Raw genomic sequence first — 18,027 nt, forward strand, 5'->3', positions numbered from 1 at the left:
AAGAAGTTCTTCCTTCTTTAGCCACTAACCCCATCCTCACCGTACCCTCCCCCATGTTCTAATGTGTACTTCTCAGTTTATATTTGGCCTTGACTATACACTTGATTAATCTGATCTGGGATCTCTAAGTCATCTGACTCTCTTAAGAAGTCAATACTGAATATGGCTTGACCAGGGAGAAAACTTATGCAGCCTGCTTGCTTCTGCCCTGTGGTTTTGCTGGACTCCGTAGTCAGTGTAGTTAAGACTTTAGCCCCTATCTTTGTCTATCTCTTCTCCTGCCTCATTTTGATCAAATTAGGTAATATGATCTTTTCTCCTTCTGCCTCTCTTCTTTATTAAGTTGCAAGGTTTAATGTAAAATCTTGGAAAATGTGTTTGACTAAAGGAAAGCTCAAATCTAGCTTTACACTGTGTGAATTTTTCCTGAACACTTGGAATGACGGTATCTGATTGAAGGTCATTTTAAAACCATTTATGTAGAGTTAAAGCCATGGAGAAAAATTTGCTACTACCCGAGGCAGTAAGACACAAAGAAAATCCACATTGTTATGAATTCTTTGGGTCATATAACTTTAGACTTACCTTAAAAACCAATTTAGCTAGCACATTAAATTGCAAGGCTGCTGGTTCCACCTTCAGTTTTCTTCTGAAAATTAAATAACTCTAACCTAGCCAACCCTAAGTTTAATTTTTCTTCAATGTATGGAACAGGTTTAATCTGACACTGAATGGGCCCAAGGGTAAAATTAAATGAACAGTAAAGGGGAGATACAATTACGTGTTCTTCCTTGACACTTAGCAACTTGTGTTCTTGACTAAGTCCTCTCAGTTGCTTCTTCTAGTCAATGAGCACATTGAAATTTTAAATGTTTTTTAGGTTTAAAAAAAGGGATATTTTCATTAGGAAAATTAACATTTGAAAAGATAAACCTGAAAAAATTTTAAAAAACTATCTCTAGAAATGTGTTTTTAAAGTATCTCACTTTGCAATAAGGGACATGTCACTGAAACATAAATAGCATAAAATCCAACTAAACAATGATAACAAAGGGAGCTAGATGATACTCCAAGAGTCAAAGTCATTGGTAATTATACTCTTATATTCAGAATTAGAATTTATGATTGTCCCTGTAGTTGGTGCCAATGAAGTGGTCGTCTTGGACCACATGAACTGCTTTTTAAGGTATTTTTTTTATCCCCCTTAATATACATATTCTGTAAAATATAAACGAGTCTTTTGGTGAGTTTTAGTTACTGAAGTGATATCTGATATATACTGAATCAGATTTACTTTCCTACTACAAAAAGATTAATTGCTCTGTGAGTAGCTGAATATATAACATTAAATGGAGAACTTACTAGGGAACACGCTTTCTACCATATATAGGCAAAATGGAGAACAGTTTCTAAAGATGAAGAGAAAAATGCACATACTTAGAAAACTGAAAGACTGGAAAAAAATACCTTGACAACATTCAAATCACTCTTTTGTTTATTCTGGAAGCCTAGCGAAATACCCCATACAGAGTTTCAGGAGGCCCCAGGTGTGCTGAGGAGTAGAAAATAAAAGAAAACCTGTAAAACTGTAAAAGTTTGCAAACTTTCCACTTTTTATCCCTCTATTGAGATAGATTTCTCTCTTTTTTCCTCTTTTTGTTCACTTTCTAAAATGTATTCTCTCTTTTGTACGTTAGTTCCTTGGTTTTGTGCTCCTGATTTTAGCTTATGGGTAGATAGAGCTAAACATTAGGAAGAAGAGACTTTTATATTACATTGGAAGAAAGGTTTTAACCTCTTTTTAAAGAGACAAAATTATGAGAATGTTAAAAAGAGAAGGAGGGGAAAAATGAGGATCAGCATAGGGTGGGTTTTGGGATACCGTTTGAGTTGACACTAAAGGAGTTGACAGTAAAGGAGTTGAAAGAAGGGCTATAAGATGGTTTCAGTATGTAAGAACTCTTGAGAATAGAAAGATTGAAATGGAGAATTTTATGAACCACTTCTATTGTTTATATTGTGACTTCTTTGAATTTGAGATACTTCAGTAAAGATTTGAATTGTTTTTATTAATAATTAGATTTAATTGCAAGGCTGTTTCTTTGTGCCTTGATGGGCCTACCTGATATTTCAGATTTTACTCAGGTCACACTTATGAAAGAATTAATTTAAGACATATATTGTTGTCTCCAACCAGAAGAATACAAATTAATACAGGTTCTGTCAATGCTCGGGTTATATACTTGCCTAGGTAAACAAATAACATTCTGTACAAGTAAAATAAAGGGAGAATATTACATTTATTTGTTTATGTATTTATGAGACAGGGTCTAGCACTGTCACCCAGGGCTGCAGTACAGTAGCACGATCACACCTCACTATAGCCTTGACCTCCCAGACTCAAAAGATCCTCCCACCTCAGCCTCCTGAGAAACTGAAACTATAGGCACATGCCACCAACACTGGCTAATTTTTAAAAATTTTTTTGTAGAGACAGAGTTTCACTATGTTGCCCAGGTTGGTCTTGAATTCCTAGGCTCAAGTGATTCTCCTGCCTTGACCTCCCAAAGTGTTGGTGATACAGGCATGAGCCAACATGCCTGGGCCTGCAGGGCCTACATTCATTAACAATATATTGTTATGATGGTAATGGTCAGGACAGAATAGAGGGATATGCAGCCTCCTCTCATTCTGTAATACTAGAATGGGTAAAGCTGAGGGAGCCTATAAACATTATAGATCAGTCCCAGAGATGTAGAGACTTATTTCAACGTTGTTTAATAGCTTGGATTAGAAACCAAGGTGATGAGTGCCTACCCTATGTCTTTTTCCAATATGCCATACTGAAACGTTAAACTTTGGTTTTCTTGGTTTTAGGAAAAAACATTTGCTTAGGAATGTTGGAAAGATACAGTTACCCTTTTGAGAAACATTCCAGGAATTTTTCAGAAGTATATTCATGCCATTATATCACGGAGGAAATTTCACTTGCTACCTGGCAGTAGGATGTGGCATTATTTTCAGAAATCACCACTAAGTATGGCTACTTCATGCCTTCCAAGAGCCATAAGTTTGCTACCGGCTAGGTACTATTGATTACAGTTCTGAAAATTTCCAAGAAAATTTAGAAATTGTGATAAATATAAACATTGAAACCTTTTACACAACTGGTTATGTTCCCAGTAATTATTTTGTTAGATAATAACTTAAAGGTGAAAAGTGCACTACTTTTTCAGAATAGTAAAAAAAAAAAAAATGCTTTGAACTTTCTATGGCTAGGTTGAAATCTTGGAGCCTATACAGTGAATTCTAAGCTGAAATGAGTAAGGCATAAAAAGTGTCGTGTCTTTGGCCACTATTCCAGATTTTTCAACAGTCAAATATTTTTCAATTGCAAATATTAGCTCAGCAGACCACTTCAAGATTTTTGAACTTTACAGTCATTGTCAGTGTATCCTTCCTTCATTTCAAACCAGTAAATCCGTTGGCTTTGAAGGAGAGAATAAGTGATGTAACTTTTAGAAATGTGTTCTCCCTCATTTCATTTCTCCCCAAACCTGAAATAGTTTCTTGCCCAAAGATCCTCACTGGAAATGTTGAATATAAAAAGCACGTACTTTTTCTCACTTTAGAAAGGTTTGTAGTGAGTACAAAATATGGGTTTTGAATTCTTCCCAGATTCATTACACTCAGCAACCATTATAAAAATACTCAGTTTCTGAACAAACTATATGTGGCTACAATACTGGCTGAGTCAAATGTCTTTGTGTGACAAATATGAAATCTCTGGTAAATACATTAGGCATAATGACTCAGGCTTGAAAGGAAATATTTAGCACATTCTGTGCATAAAACACTACATTTTGCCCTAGGTGGGCTGCAAAGGAAGCTTCTTCAAGACTATTTGATCTACTTGGGGAGCATCAAACTACATCAAGATTTTAAAATATTGTTGGATGATATAATCTGGTGTTTCTGACTGGGGAGGTAATCAGTATAGAATTGGGTTCATCTGTGAAGGCTTTGTGAAGGCGGCCAGCTAGATGGGTGTGTGGACAAAGCCTTTGCACACAGGAGTATCTTGATATGATTACTGACTTCATCAGGTGGTCTTCAACACATTTGGCCAGAGCAACACAGAAACTTTGTTTTTTTCCTGCCTTGTTTAATCAAGGTATTAGTAGATTATGTCCTCTCAGTTTATACTCTTTTTTTTTTTTAATTACAATATGAGTAAAGATTTGGCAGGCATAAAATTTAGGGAGACACTTGAAATGTTGTTTTTAATCTTTCCCTTTCAATATGTTTACAATAGCATGGTAAACTGAACCTCTTTCCTTTAGAAATGCTGATATCCTGAGGGCTTAGTCAGTTTCAAGGCTCTTGCAGGGAATTGCATTACTCGGGTTTCTTTGAAATGAATGCAGTTATTAAAATAGCAATGACTGTAGCTCTGTGGTATATGGGCATTAAAAACTGGCACAACTTGGGAGCTTGTTTTTAAAACAAGCTCATATAAACATCTCTATGTAAAGATGTCAATAAGTTGGGGTTACAACAGATGAAAGTTGCTCAGTTTACTCAATTCTAATGTAGCTTTAACTTGGTTTGATATTGTCTTTTAAAACATACATACATACACACATGCACACATACACACACACAAATAACAACCTGCTTTTGCAGTAGTGCTTGTCGAAATTGTCAAAGTTATAATGAAGTTCTCAAAATGTAATATCGCTTCTGAATTTAGGGCAAAAAACATAAATTTTATAAGAACAGAGTGCTTTATGATGATTCCAATTCTTTGTTTCTTCAGGGTAGGATTTTAACTCTGAATAAAGATTGTTATCTTACACTGGAAATGATATTTCTTCCATAGAAAGCCAGGGAGTGGTATCTTAAGAATAATCTTATTATTTCCAACACTTCCTACACACCAGGACAAAAATATGATTAGAATAGAGTTCCAAACTCAATTCTCATCCTTCTACTTTTGGCTGCAGCTACAAAAGTGGGTGGGAGGAAGACAACAGAAAGTGTTCACATCCAGCCCATTTGTCTGTTTAGATAATTGTGAATCCCTCATGCAGGGGTCTTCATGCTTCTGAGCTACATATCCTCAGCTAACTACCTCTCCACGGGTACATAGTTTTAGTGTTGATCCTTTTGCTCTCTTTTTCTACTTCTGATTCTGTCACTTCCTATCTCTAGTTTCTTTTTTTGTTCTCACTTTTCTCCGTGTCTCAATCTACATTTTCCCTTCTGGTCAATGTTTCTGCCTTATGGCTTCCCAAATGTGGTTTTCTCTTTTTTCTTAAACTTTTACTAAACTGTTGGTTATATTCTTCAAGTTCCTTTTCTTTTTCTTTGTAATAAAACACTATTAATATACCTAAGAAGAATTCAGAGCATGCTTTCTTTTAGAAAATTTTCCCACTATCAACAATAGTCCCACGTTGTCAGCATAATACTCCCACACTCTCAGCATAACCTGTCTACTTGGTTTTGCTCTCATCAGATCGTAATCATATTTTTATGGTATACGTATCATTTGTCTTGACCAACATATTATAAGGCAAGGATTCTATCTCTTTCAGTTATATGCTAAGTTTCCAATTCATTACTTTATACCCAATAGACACTCATTAATACTAATAGTCCATAAGTGGTCAATTAATTTTGTGAAATATGAAAATAATTTAAGAGGTATGCACTGTGAATACAGAAGAGTTTGATCTTTATGTGACATGTACGGACTATCCGCTTGTATCTGTTCATATATTTGATTATAATACTTCCATTACATGATGCTATACTTTTAGTGTTTGAAATTAATATTTCTAAATATTTTACTTCTCAAAAATTTTATCTGGATCCATGCTTCTCAATCTTGAATCAGGCTACAAATCACCTGGAAACCTTGTTAAAAAAAAAAAAAACAGATGCCTGGGCCTAACCCTTATATATTCTGATTTTATGTATCTGCATGGGATCCATGATTTTATGTTTTAAACCAGGACCCAGTAATGGCAATGCTTTTGGTCTGAGGGCTATGCTCTGAACAGAGCAGACATACACAATTATACAACATGCATAACTACCTTTTCTTGAGCCATGAACTAGTTTTATTTGCTAGGTATGGTACTACATGCATCAGTAGTGAATAAAACAGCCTCAGTCCCTGATTTTGTGAAGCTCAGATCAGCAGTGCATAAACATTGTTGATGGAGGACTGTGACTATGAGTTTAGCATACGATTAAGGAAATGTGACTTCATAACGTGCAGGGCTATAAACAGAATGTGTGAGGAGACAGAAAGCCCTGGCATTCCTGGAAAACATACTCACCATTTTCTAGTTTTTGGTCTGATCAGAAACCTACAGCAATATGAACAGATAGAACTGCACATGTTAACACCTAACGAAACCAAAGGAGGTTACGTTTTCTTTTGAAGATCAAAGAAAGAAATTCATTGAAAAGCCAAAAAAATAAAAAAGTCACCCTTTGCCAAAAGTTCCTGATAAAATGAAAACTGCTGTAACTTCTGTCTCTTCCTGATTACCTTGAGTATAAGAGTGAGTCCTTCATTACTAGTAACAAGGGAGTAAGCTTTTGAGCTGCCAGACACTAAATACGAATGAATATCCTAATTAATAAGCAATAATTTTGAGACCATAAATGTTGATCAGGTATTCTGTGTCAGTGATACTTTATATCAGCTAATTTTTTTGGACCTTGTGATGATTTCTACTTAAATAACACAACTCTATGAAGTTTATGGGAATATATCCATTGTTGTTACTTTATATATAGACACAGCAACTGAACTTAAGAAAGTTTAATTGAATTACTAAATGTCACAATGGCAATAATTGAGAGATTTTTTTAAGTTAGAAAGGCTAACTCTTCAACCACTTCAACACTTTCCACTTCATACCAAGCCTCCCATAGGACTGGCATGTAGATAAAAGCCAAGACCGTGGACTCCACCTTATATTCTTCACTTCTAAAAAAATCAGCATTTAAATATGCTAAACAACAAAATAGATTATGTACTATTGCTGCTTTAATGCTTACACAGTAAAGTAGAATTACTGGGACTCCCCTTTAATCGTGATGTGTGGCATTCTTACACGTATGCTCCCATTAAGCATACAAAAAGCTGGATTTGCTTTGGGTTAATTAGTATAAATTGGGTTAATCTTTTTGAGCAGAGATTATGTGGCTCTCATGCAATGGAGGACTTAATTAATTTTGTGAAGCAAGACGGCATTCTGTCATTAAGGTTATTTCTTTATTTTTCCCATCTTTGTCTCCAGCCTTACTCCCAATTTTGCTGTTGTGCTGCGCCCAAGTGTAACAGAGAGCATGTGTTTTCAAACATATTTCTCTATTGTATGATGCTAAAATCAGTGAATTTTTGTATTAATTTTCAGTAAGGTGCTTTATATTTTACCTGATTGCCTGTTTTACCCCTTTGGAGAATTCAGTCAAAAAACTAGTCTTGTCTCCACTATTTATTGCAGAGAAGAATCACTGACCGCTTGCGGTCAAAGAAACTGTTTCAGAGTTAGGGTATGGCTCAAGCCTCAGGATGTATATGTTCTGCCCTGACCCTCTCATTCAACATAGTAATATGATTCTGACAGTTACATATATATGCTCTTCTCCCTAGAGGAATGGGAGGGGAGCCTGGTCAAGATGCTTTAATTTAAATGGCTTAGGTAGTGATTTCTTAAGAGTTCCATCATGTAATATCAAGCCTTAATATCCCAAAGACCTTGACTTTGGTATACATTCTTTGCAGAGCCTTGACTTGGTTCATACGTTCACTTCTTTCTTCATGACTCATAAGAGCTAATTTACCTTTAGTCTCAGATGACAATCCTGATTTATTTAAGACAATGAGCGTTCCCAATCTCTTTGCCATTGATGGTTTAGGGATAGGTATATGTATTCAGTTCCGTCAAATGAGACAAGTGGAAAGATGGTGGAGGTATTCTAGGGAAATGAGATGACCATGATGTGAAATTTGTTTCTGTCACACCTATCAGATGAATATAAGGGGGAACCAGCATGAAGGTGAAGCTGAAACGCTGAGGAACACAAAGAAGAGACATCTAAGAAAAGATACCCTTTGGTCACATCATTGATCTACATAACTAACCAGTCGTGAAACCTGTCCAACCTTTGCTCTTCCTGTTATGTGAGATGATGCATTTCCATATTGTTGAGCCCAGTCTGACTCTGGGTTTTCTCATACTGCTCACAGCAACCCAACTGATGCAGGGTATTAGTACGGGCATGCTAGGCTATGCTGCAGTGAGAAATTAACTCCCATATCTCAGTCTCTGAACATAATAAAGAATAAATTCTTGCTTACTCTGGTTTCATATAGGTCTGACATCCTTTCTTTATCATGTTTGTATGCCACCTAGAATACATGACTTTCAAGGCTGCTTTCTAACAGAGAGTTGAAGGGTTTGGCAAGATGCTTTTAAGGGCTAGGCTTGAAAGTAACTTGTGTTACGTCCACTGTTGCTTTTCCAGTGGCCAGAATCCAGTCACATAGGTCCAACATAACTGTAAGAGAGGTTAGAAGATGGGGTCCTCCTGTGTTCCCAGGAAAAGGGTATGGTATGACGAGCCTACAGCATTGTATCTTCCATGTATAGGGATAAGAGAGAATTGGTAAATAGCTTGAAACATGGCCGAACACAAAACATGATGCATTAGTCAGGGATTTGAAAGAGATAAAGATTTTTTAAAATTAGCTCACAGTTGTAGAGGCTGTCAAGTCTGAATTTGCAGGACAAGCTGGCAGGCTGAATACCCAGGGAAGAGCTGACATTGCACTGGAGTCTGAAGAGGATCCTCAGTCTTTTTGTCCTAACGCCTTCAACTGATTGGATGAAGCCACCCACATTTGGAGGGTAATCTGCTTTACTCCAGGTCTACTGACACAAATATTTGTCTCATTAAAAACCAAACAAAAAAAAACCTCTTTACAGTGACAAACTGACATTTGATCAAATATCTAGCCAAGCTAATACATAAAATTAACCATCACACACAATAACATTTGAAATCAGCTACACACACTTTGAAACAGAAATCACCGATTCATTTATTTTCAGGAAAGTTACCACTAGCATATCCAGTCATAACCATCTGACTCTTATCTCTCACCTTATGAAGTGGTAGGGAGACAGTCCTCTGATATACATTAATACTGATATGTTACTGATTCAGGTTCTCAGTTTCCCAGGTGTGGAAACTCAGTGGCTAGGTTCTGCAGCACAGAACAGAGTATCTTCCTAGTAAAACTCAGAAGAGACAGCTTTATAAGTTAATGCCAGTGTCATCTTAACAATTATCAGACCTAAACAAAACATTATCATTCACTAGTCTGTGACTTACACTATTTTTTCACTGATAAATTTTAATCATATCTATTTCAGGGGTATAGAATGATGTTGTAACGTGTATACAGTGTGGAATGATTGAATCAAATTATCATATCCATCACTGCAAATACTGATTGTTTTTCCTAACTGAAACTTTGTATCCCTTGACAAACATCTTCTCATTACCCCCATCCGCCAGTCTCTGGTAACCATCATTCTGCTTCTATGAGCTAGATTATTTTACATTCCACACATGGCAGTTTTCTTTATTTGCTTTTCTTATTTTACTTAGAATTAATGTCCTCCAGGTTATTCCATGTTATAGCAAATGACAGATTTTTAAGGTTACATAGTATGTCATTATCTATTTATCTATATAAAGATACCACATTTTCTTTACCATTTCATCCAATGATGGACACTCAGGTTGATTCTATAACTTAACTCTTCTAAGTAGTTTCAATAAACGTGAGAGTACAAATATCTCTTCAATATACTGACTTCAGATCTTTAAGATATATACCCAGTAGTGAGCTTGCTAGATTATATGGTAGTTCTCTTATTCATTTTTTAAGGAACTTCCCTACTGTTTTTCATAATGGCTATATTAATTTACACTCCCACCAACAGCGCGCAAGTTTTCCCTTTTCTCCACAGGCTTACTCTGCTTTAAACGTGGAAGCCTGCTTTGTGAACTCAGCTAAGTTTAGTAATGTGATTGGTAGAGTATGAATCAGGCAAAAGAATGTAATAATAATAAAAAGTTACAGTAGTCTGGTAAACCATGCTGATCCAAACATCTGGGCATTTTTGTATTTGGTGTTCCTGCACCCCTTTCCCTTGGTTCTGCTGACAGATGTTCTAGACACATTTCATCATTACTTCCTCTTTTCCATAATTTCCAGTAATCAAATGCCAGTAGCTTTTCTTGGATTCTATCCTTATGTCAACTTTTCTAATTTCAAAACATTTTCACAGCACAATATGGTTTCCAAGTTTGTGCCCTTAAATTCTTTTTCCTGTGTGGGTATCATAGAAATACACATATGCTGGAATTTTATGCAAAGGCAGCACATGATTGGGGAGCAATTACTGTGCATATGCATAGGAAAAAATGAAAAATAGATTATTTGAATACATAAAAATTTAAAATGTTTGCACAAACACAATTTTATACATATTCTAACAAAGCTTTTTCATTATTTTTTCAATAAATAGATTTTTTGTTCATTGTAATCATAAAAATGTATACCCTGCAATATATTCTAAATATTTTCATAAACATTTTCCATTTTATCATTTTTATATATTAAAAATAACTTTGGTAAAGAAAGAAAAGAAAATATCAATTGAGAGTTTTGGAAAGAGTTTGAAAAGGTTGAAGGATCTATCACTAAAAAAATCTGCCAATGTATACAAATAATTATAACAGAAAGGTTTTATATTTTTCTCCACTTTTTTTTTTTTTTTTTTTTTTGAGACGGAGTCTTGCTCTGTCGCCCAGGCTGGAGTGCAGTGGCGCGATCTCGGCTCACTGCAAGCTCCGCCTCCCGGGCTTACGCCATTCTCCTGCCTCAGCCTCCCGAGTAGCTGGGACTACAGGCGCCCGCCACCTCGCCCGGCTAGTTTTTTGTATTTTTTAGTAGAGACGGGGTTTCACCGTGTTCGCCAGGATGGTCTCGATCTCCTGACCTCGTGATCCGCCCGTCTCGGCCTCCCAAAGTGCTGGGATTACAGGCTTGAGCCACCGCGCCCGGCCTTTTCTCCACTTTTAATTAAAAATGAATGTTAATTTGCACTTATATTTCTATATGTGTGTCTGTAAACTTCATAACCAGGAGTTCAAGACAAGCCTGGCCAGCATGGTGAAAGCCCATCTCTACTGAAAAATACAAAAGTTAGGCAGGCGTGGTGGCAGGTGCCTGTAATCTCAGCTACTTGGGAGGCTGAGACAGGGATAATTGTTTGGACCTCAGAGGCAGAGGTTGCAGTGAGCCAAGATTATGCCATTGCACTCCAGCCTGGGTGACAGAGCAAAACCCTGTCTCAAAAACAAAAACAAATAACAACAAAAACAAAAACTGCCTGATATGCTATAGTTGATGCTGTCAATGAGATCAACCAGTTTTGTATTGTTGATCATTCGGTCACTTGACTTTTAACAAAAAAACACCACAATCAATTGTGAGATGACAAAATTTTCACTTATTTTCACATATTGTACGTGTTATTATATTGTTTATTTGATTATAGTCATAGAAAATGTATCAGTTGATCAATGACTATAGCATTTTAAAGATTGTTAACCCATTTTTGTCAAGTTATGGGTTACCCAGTGGACTTTTCAAATGTATGCTCTCATCAAAATATATGTCAGTGTTGGTGGTAGGCTGATTTCAGAAAAGGTGCCAATTCTCCACAATCCCCTTGCAATGTGACTTTGCAGAGTAGAGTTTGTATTGCCATTCCTTGAAACTGGGCTGGTCTTGTGACTTCCATAGCCAATAGAATGTTGAAAAAATGAAAGTATGTTTGTTCTAAAACTGGGCTTCAAGAGGTCCTTGTCACCTCTGCTCTTTCTCTTAAAGTCTTATCTCCACCATGATAATAAGCTTGGGATTGGCTGAGGGAGGATGAGAGACTAAGTAGACTGAATTTTCCCCACTGAGTTAATCATAGACCAGCGCAGAGCCAGCCCAGCCTAGCCTTGCAGAACTGCCCATCTGACTCACAGTTCAATCAAAGAGCTAAGCTCTTGTCAGAGGAACTGCTCAGATAGCCTGTAGAGTGTGAGCCAAAAAAAAAAAAAAAAAATGATTCTTTTTGCATTCCACTGAAGTTTTGTGGGTGTTTTCTTTGGCAGCATTATTGCAGCATTAGATAGTGTCCAATTTACTACATTCTCACCAGTATCAGATATTTTATATATTAAATTGTTAGGCAAAAATAGAACCTTATTCTTTAAAAATGTAAGTGTCTAATAGGTCAAATTTCTGGTAATTCAAGTCCTCAGATGTGATTACGTGTTTGGAACAACTGAACAAAGACATAGACTATAGAGGCTAGCATTGGTATGTTTAAAAATTTTTATTGCATGGGACCCATATCAGACTTTCATATATCATTAATCTAAAAAATATAAGTATAACCAACCATTAATTTTTGGCTTAGATTTTAAAAAAATGTTATTTCAGATAAGATTGCGACAAAATATTAAAACACATATACATTAGCTAACATTTGACAAAATCTCAATTTAACATGTTTTGGATGATGATTCTGGATTTGGGTAAGATTTTGATACTTCCATTTCAAAACATTTGTATGGTAGAATAGCAAATAGATTTTGAGTTTTAAAAAATGAAGTTATGTATTAAAACAAGGTAACAAATAGAGAATTTTTTCTTCTGAATTTTTGTGTTATGAGAATGCAGAATGCTGCAGCACCAAATGTGAACACAAGATGTGTCACTGTCTATGCTCAGGGAACCAACTAAAATAATGCCTTATGTTTATTAATAGAATGCCAGCTGTGTTTAAAACAGAGAGGTAGAGGTAGCAGAGTACAAGCCCATTTTTGTCAGGATGTATATTTTAAATGTATCTTCCATTTTAGCACTGGGGAATGAAAATTGAGTCAGGTTTGTGCTACATGTAAGTTAGGTCTGTATATTGGAAAAACAGTGAGAAAAGAAGAAAAAATAGTCATGGAAGGTGACTAGCCATTAATTAAGAGCAATGATGGGAGGATTGCAAAAACCAGGGCATGAATAGTAAGTAATATCCAGAAGAGGGTTCCAAAAATAACTGTTAGGAAAAATAGAAGTCCATAAATATGTAGACTTTAGAGAAAAGGAGATAAGAAATGAGAATTTAGCTCATGTGCCAAACACACCATTAGAGTTCCCAACCTATTTCCAGCATAATCTCTTTTATTTATTCCACTGACCCCCACCATTCCCTGTATTGTTAGAGTACTCCTCACATGACTCTATCATACCACTGTCACACTACCTAATGTAGTATAAACTAATTGCATACTAATGTGACTATCTCCTTCACTAGATTATAAAAATCTCTGGGGGGCAATAATCTTCTATGAACCAATGCTGTATTCTCAATTACTTACAAGGTGCTTTGTGCATGACAAGGTACTCAAAACTGTGTTTTTGAATAGATGAAGGAATGTCTAGGCAGAAAAACAGAAGTACCACAATCTAGGATCTAAGATGCCACAATACAACAGTGAGAAAGGAAGTCAAGACAGTGTTTGAGATGACTCTTGTTACTAAAGTTTGAGATAAGGTGGGTTAGGTATCCAGGCATGGCAGGAAAAAAAATATGAGACAGCAGCCTCCAGGAAATACTAAGTCCCAATTTTGACATGGTCAGTAATTCCTGGTTAAGAAGTGCATGGCCCTAAAGCATTAACCATCTGGAAGTCAGAAAGTAGATGGGGTAAATGACTGCACGTGATTCTGCAATATAGTCAAGCAGTTTAATACTTTGATGTATTGATCTCCCTCTGTCCAGTTAAAAGTTTCATAAGGACTATCACTTTTTTTTAGTAAAGGCATTTTAGTAATCATCATTGCAATCATATTCCTTTGATAAGAATATAAAACTGCATGCCAATTTAGCTTCTTAAGCTTAGAACAATGCCACATTCCCCATAGAGCTTATTTTGACTCCATGTAGGATGACAATGAGTCATTAGAAGCACAATCTCCCATCTAGTTCTGAGGTCTCCTTCTGTCATTAGCAAAACAACTTGGACGTGTAGCATAGAGATCTGCAGTCATCAGAAGGATGCTGGGCACCTTCTCTGAGCACCTTCAGATAAACTGCTTTCTCTGGCCCAATCTTCCTACTTACCCTGGGATTTAGTTATAAAAATGAGTTTGGCTTCAACTTCAAGTCCTGTTAGAGGGGAAGTTTGAGCTTGAGAGAAGAAGACAGCCTTCAAAGGCTGGGGATAGGGTTTGCCCATCCCTGCTAAGATGCCGTAGAGTCTATGCTGTCCTAAAAGCATAGGAGAGCGAAGTGTGAAGAACCTTAGGGTAAGGCCATCCGGTTAGAGAGTAACTTCACAGTTGTAGATTTCTAAGAATCAGTCTGCATTGGTTTATGCTGAGTTGGTAATGAAACCTAGCATATGGTCACAATGAATTGCTTCAGCAAAGGGCTGTTTTACATTTTTGTTTTAAACCATGTTTCTGTAGTGCCATTGCTTTGGATCTCCCATTGTTCAGGAGTTTGGGGAACATATAAATAGTAATTTCCTTGAAGAACAGAGAGAAAATGCATTTAAGCAAATTAGAAAACAGTATATGAAATTATGTAATTTAGAGCTTGAGTAGTGCTGGGGTAGGCTAAAAGTAATCAGGACAGGCTTCCCAGTGGGGTGGTATTTCATCTCTTTCAAACAATGAGAGATGTGTTTAAGCAAGAAGGAAAAAATAATTTCTGAGGATATAGGCACAGAAATAATCAAAACAAAAAACAAAACCCAAAATACCCTAGAAAAATGTTGACATATTTGAAAAAATATATATTCTTACTATATAAAGAATACTTAGATATTAGTAGGCAAAAGATTAATAAATCAATAGAAAAATCAACTAAGATCATATATAGCAAATTGTCAGACGAAGTAATATGAATAACTCTTTTTTTTTTTTTTTTGAGACGGAGTCTCGCTCTGTCGCCCAGGCTGGAGTGCAGTGGCGCTATCTCGGCTCACTGCAAGCTCCGCCTCCCGGGTTCACGCCATTCTCCTGCCTCAGCCTCCCGAGTAGCTGGGACTACAGGCGCCCGCCACCTCGCCTGGCTAGTTTTTGTATTTTTTTTTAGTAGAGACGGGGTTTCACCGTGTAGGCCAGGATGGTCTCGATCTCCTGACCTCGTGGTCTGCCCATCTCGGCCTCCCAAAGTGGTGGGATTACAGGTATGAGCCACGGCATCCAGCATTCTCTTATATGTATAGAAGATGCTCATTGAATTTTAAAAATTGACATTTAAAAGTGAGTAGGGTATTGATGTTTTACATATAATATTGAAAAGATTGGTAACATCCCATATTGACAAATACTTGAAGATATAGACCCTCTTATCCTATATGTGAATTGATAGAATTGTTCAAGTATTTACTAATGACAATTTCTCACTCCTACCCTGACTATCCTGTTTAAAATTGCACCCAGTCAACACCCCATCAACTTTCAACTTAGAGCTATTTAGTTGTGTCAATTCACTATTACTAAATATGTAGTATATTTATTTATTTATTTATTATAGTTGTTTTTCTCCCCTCGTTATAATAATGTACTCCATGAGCACAGACAGATTTTAAGGTGTTTGGTTCACTAATCTATCTGAAGCATCTAAAATCATGCCTGGTACACAGAACTTAACAATGTTTGCTGAATGCATAAAAAGTGAATGAATAGAAGAATGGATTAATGTGTACAAGATCTATAAATGTTCATTTTTTAAATTTTTAGTTTTTTGAGACAATCTCGCTCTGTCACCCAGGCTGGAGGGCAGTGATCCTATCTTGGTCCACTGAAACCTCCACCTCCCGGGTTCATGTGATTCTCATGCCTCAGACTCCCAAGCAGCTGGGATTGCAGGCCCCTGCCACCACATTTTCTTATTTTTAATTTTCTTATTTTTAGTAGAGAATGAGGTTTTTTTCTTATTTTTAGTAATTTTCTTTAATTTTCTTATTTTTAGTAGAGAATGAGGTTTCACCACATTTACCAGGCTGGTCTCAAACTCCTGATCTCAAGTGATCTGCCTGCCTCAGCCCTCCAAAGTGCTGGGATTATAGGCATGAGCCACAGTTCCAGGCCAAATGTTCATATATTTTGACCCACTAATCTTAGCAAGCTGTGCAGAGAAAAGATAAGATAAATGTGCAAGAGTATTCACAGGAATGTTTATTACAGTGTTACCTATAATAACAAAACACAAAATCTTAAATGTCCATTAATACAAAATTAGTTTAATAAATTGGCATTTCATGCCAAGAATCAAAATATGGCTGTGAATCACACCTACATATACTAAAACAGAAAGATATAACTAATAAATTGTTAAAATTTATTAAAAATAAATGACAAATTAACAGGCACAATATACAAATAGCTAATGTTAAAAGGTCTAGAAGAATATGAATATGGCTGTTAAAAGTGATTATATTTTTTGTAAATATGGATGTAATTTTACATTTTTCTAGCCAGGTGCAGTGGCTCACCCTATAATCCCAGCACTTTGGGAGGCCAGGGTGGGCCGATCACCTGAGATCCGGAGTTTGAGACCAGCCTGACCAACATGGAGAAACCCCGCTTCTACTAAAAATACAACATTAGTTGGGCGTGGTGGCGCATGCCTGTAATCCCAGCTACTTGGGAGGCTGAGGCAGGAGAATATCTTGAACCCGGGATATGGAGGTTGTGGTGAGCCGAAATCATGCCATTGTACTCCAGTCTGGGCAACAAGAGCAAAACTCCAACTCAAAAAAAAAAAAAAAAAGAGAGAGAGAGAGATAAAAAATTTACGTTTTTCTTTATCCAACTTCGTATTTTTTTTTAAATTAAGCCTGAATAATATTAAGGAAAACTATGTGAAGGCATAACATTTTGACACATCTTAAAATACCAAAAAAAAAAAAATTAACATTTTATAATGAAGAAAGTGTTCTTTTTGGTGTTTTAGACATAAAAGTACATTGCTCCTACAGGCGTAACTTACCTTTCATTTAATTTTGCAAATATCTAATCACACCAGTTTTAGAATTACAAAACAAGCCAACAAAACTCTTTGGGATAACATTTTTATGAGTAAGCAAAACAGTAAATTTTGGCCACTCTGAACTATAAATCAGTCGTTTATAAAATGAAAATAATCTTCTATTAGAGGTTATGAGAATAAAAGGAAACCTTTTTAAGAAAGATTACAAAGTACCTGCTGTGTGGTATGCACTAGGGAAGATCAGTTCCCTTTCCACATGCTCTCCCTTCCTTCTCTGTACAATCTTCTGGCTGAAGGGAAAAAAAGGTTAGTGTTGAAATTGTTACCTGAAAAGCTCTCCTACACAACAACTGATCATATTAGGTGGCTAAGAAAAGCATCCTGGTTCACTGTAGAGTCAAGTAGTGATTCTGTTAATAAGCATTTATGCATCCTCGTATGTGTCATTGGTGTGTGAAGTCATCAGGAATCATAATATCTGACTACTCTAAACGTTGGTAGTGAGGATAAACTTTAAAAGACATTCAATGTGAAACATAGAAAAATATTTAATAGCATGATGCTGCTCTTGAAATAATTAAGTAGAAGTCAGTTAGCAAGTGAAACCTGAAAACAGAGCAGGAATCATGAAGTTAGCTTGCAGGAACCCTGAATCCATTGGCATACACTTGCTGCTTTTATCCACTGTCAGCTCAATACACTCTCACACCGACTGCAGGGAGGTAAAAGGCTGAATATCTTATTACCAACTCCCTTGAGCCCCATGGCCAAATCTTTTTGTGATTTGAGCTTAATTACCTTGAAAAAGGTGCATCAGTTTTATGAAGTTACAACTAAAACTATTTAAATTTTCCCTTGTATG

This window comes from Theropithecus gelada, chromosome 14, assembly GCF_003255815.1.
Source record: "Theropithecus gelada isolate Dixy chromosome 14, Tgel_1.0, whole genome shotgun sequence".
Taxonomy (NCBI): Eukaryota; Metazoa; Chordata; class Mammalia; order Primates; family Cercopithecidae; genus Theropithecus; species Theropithecus gelada.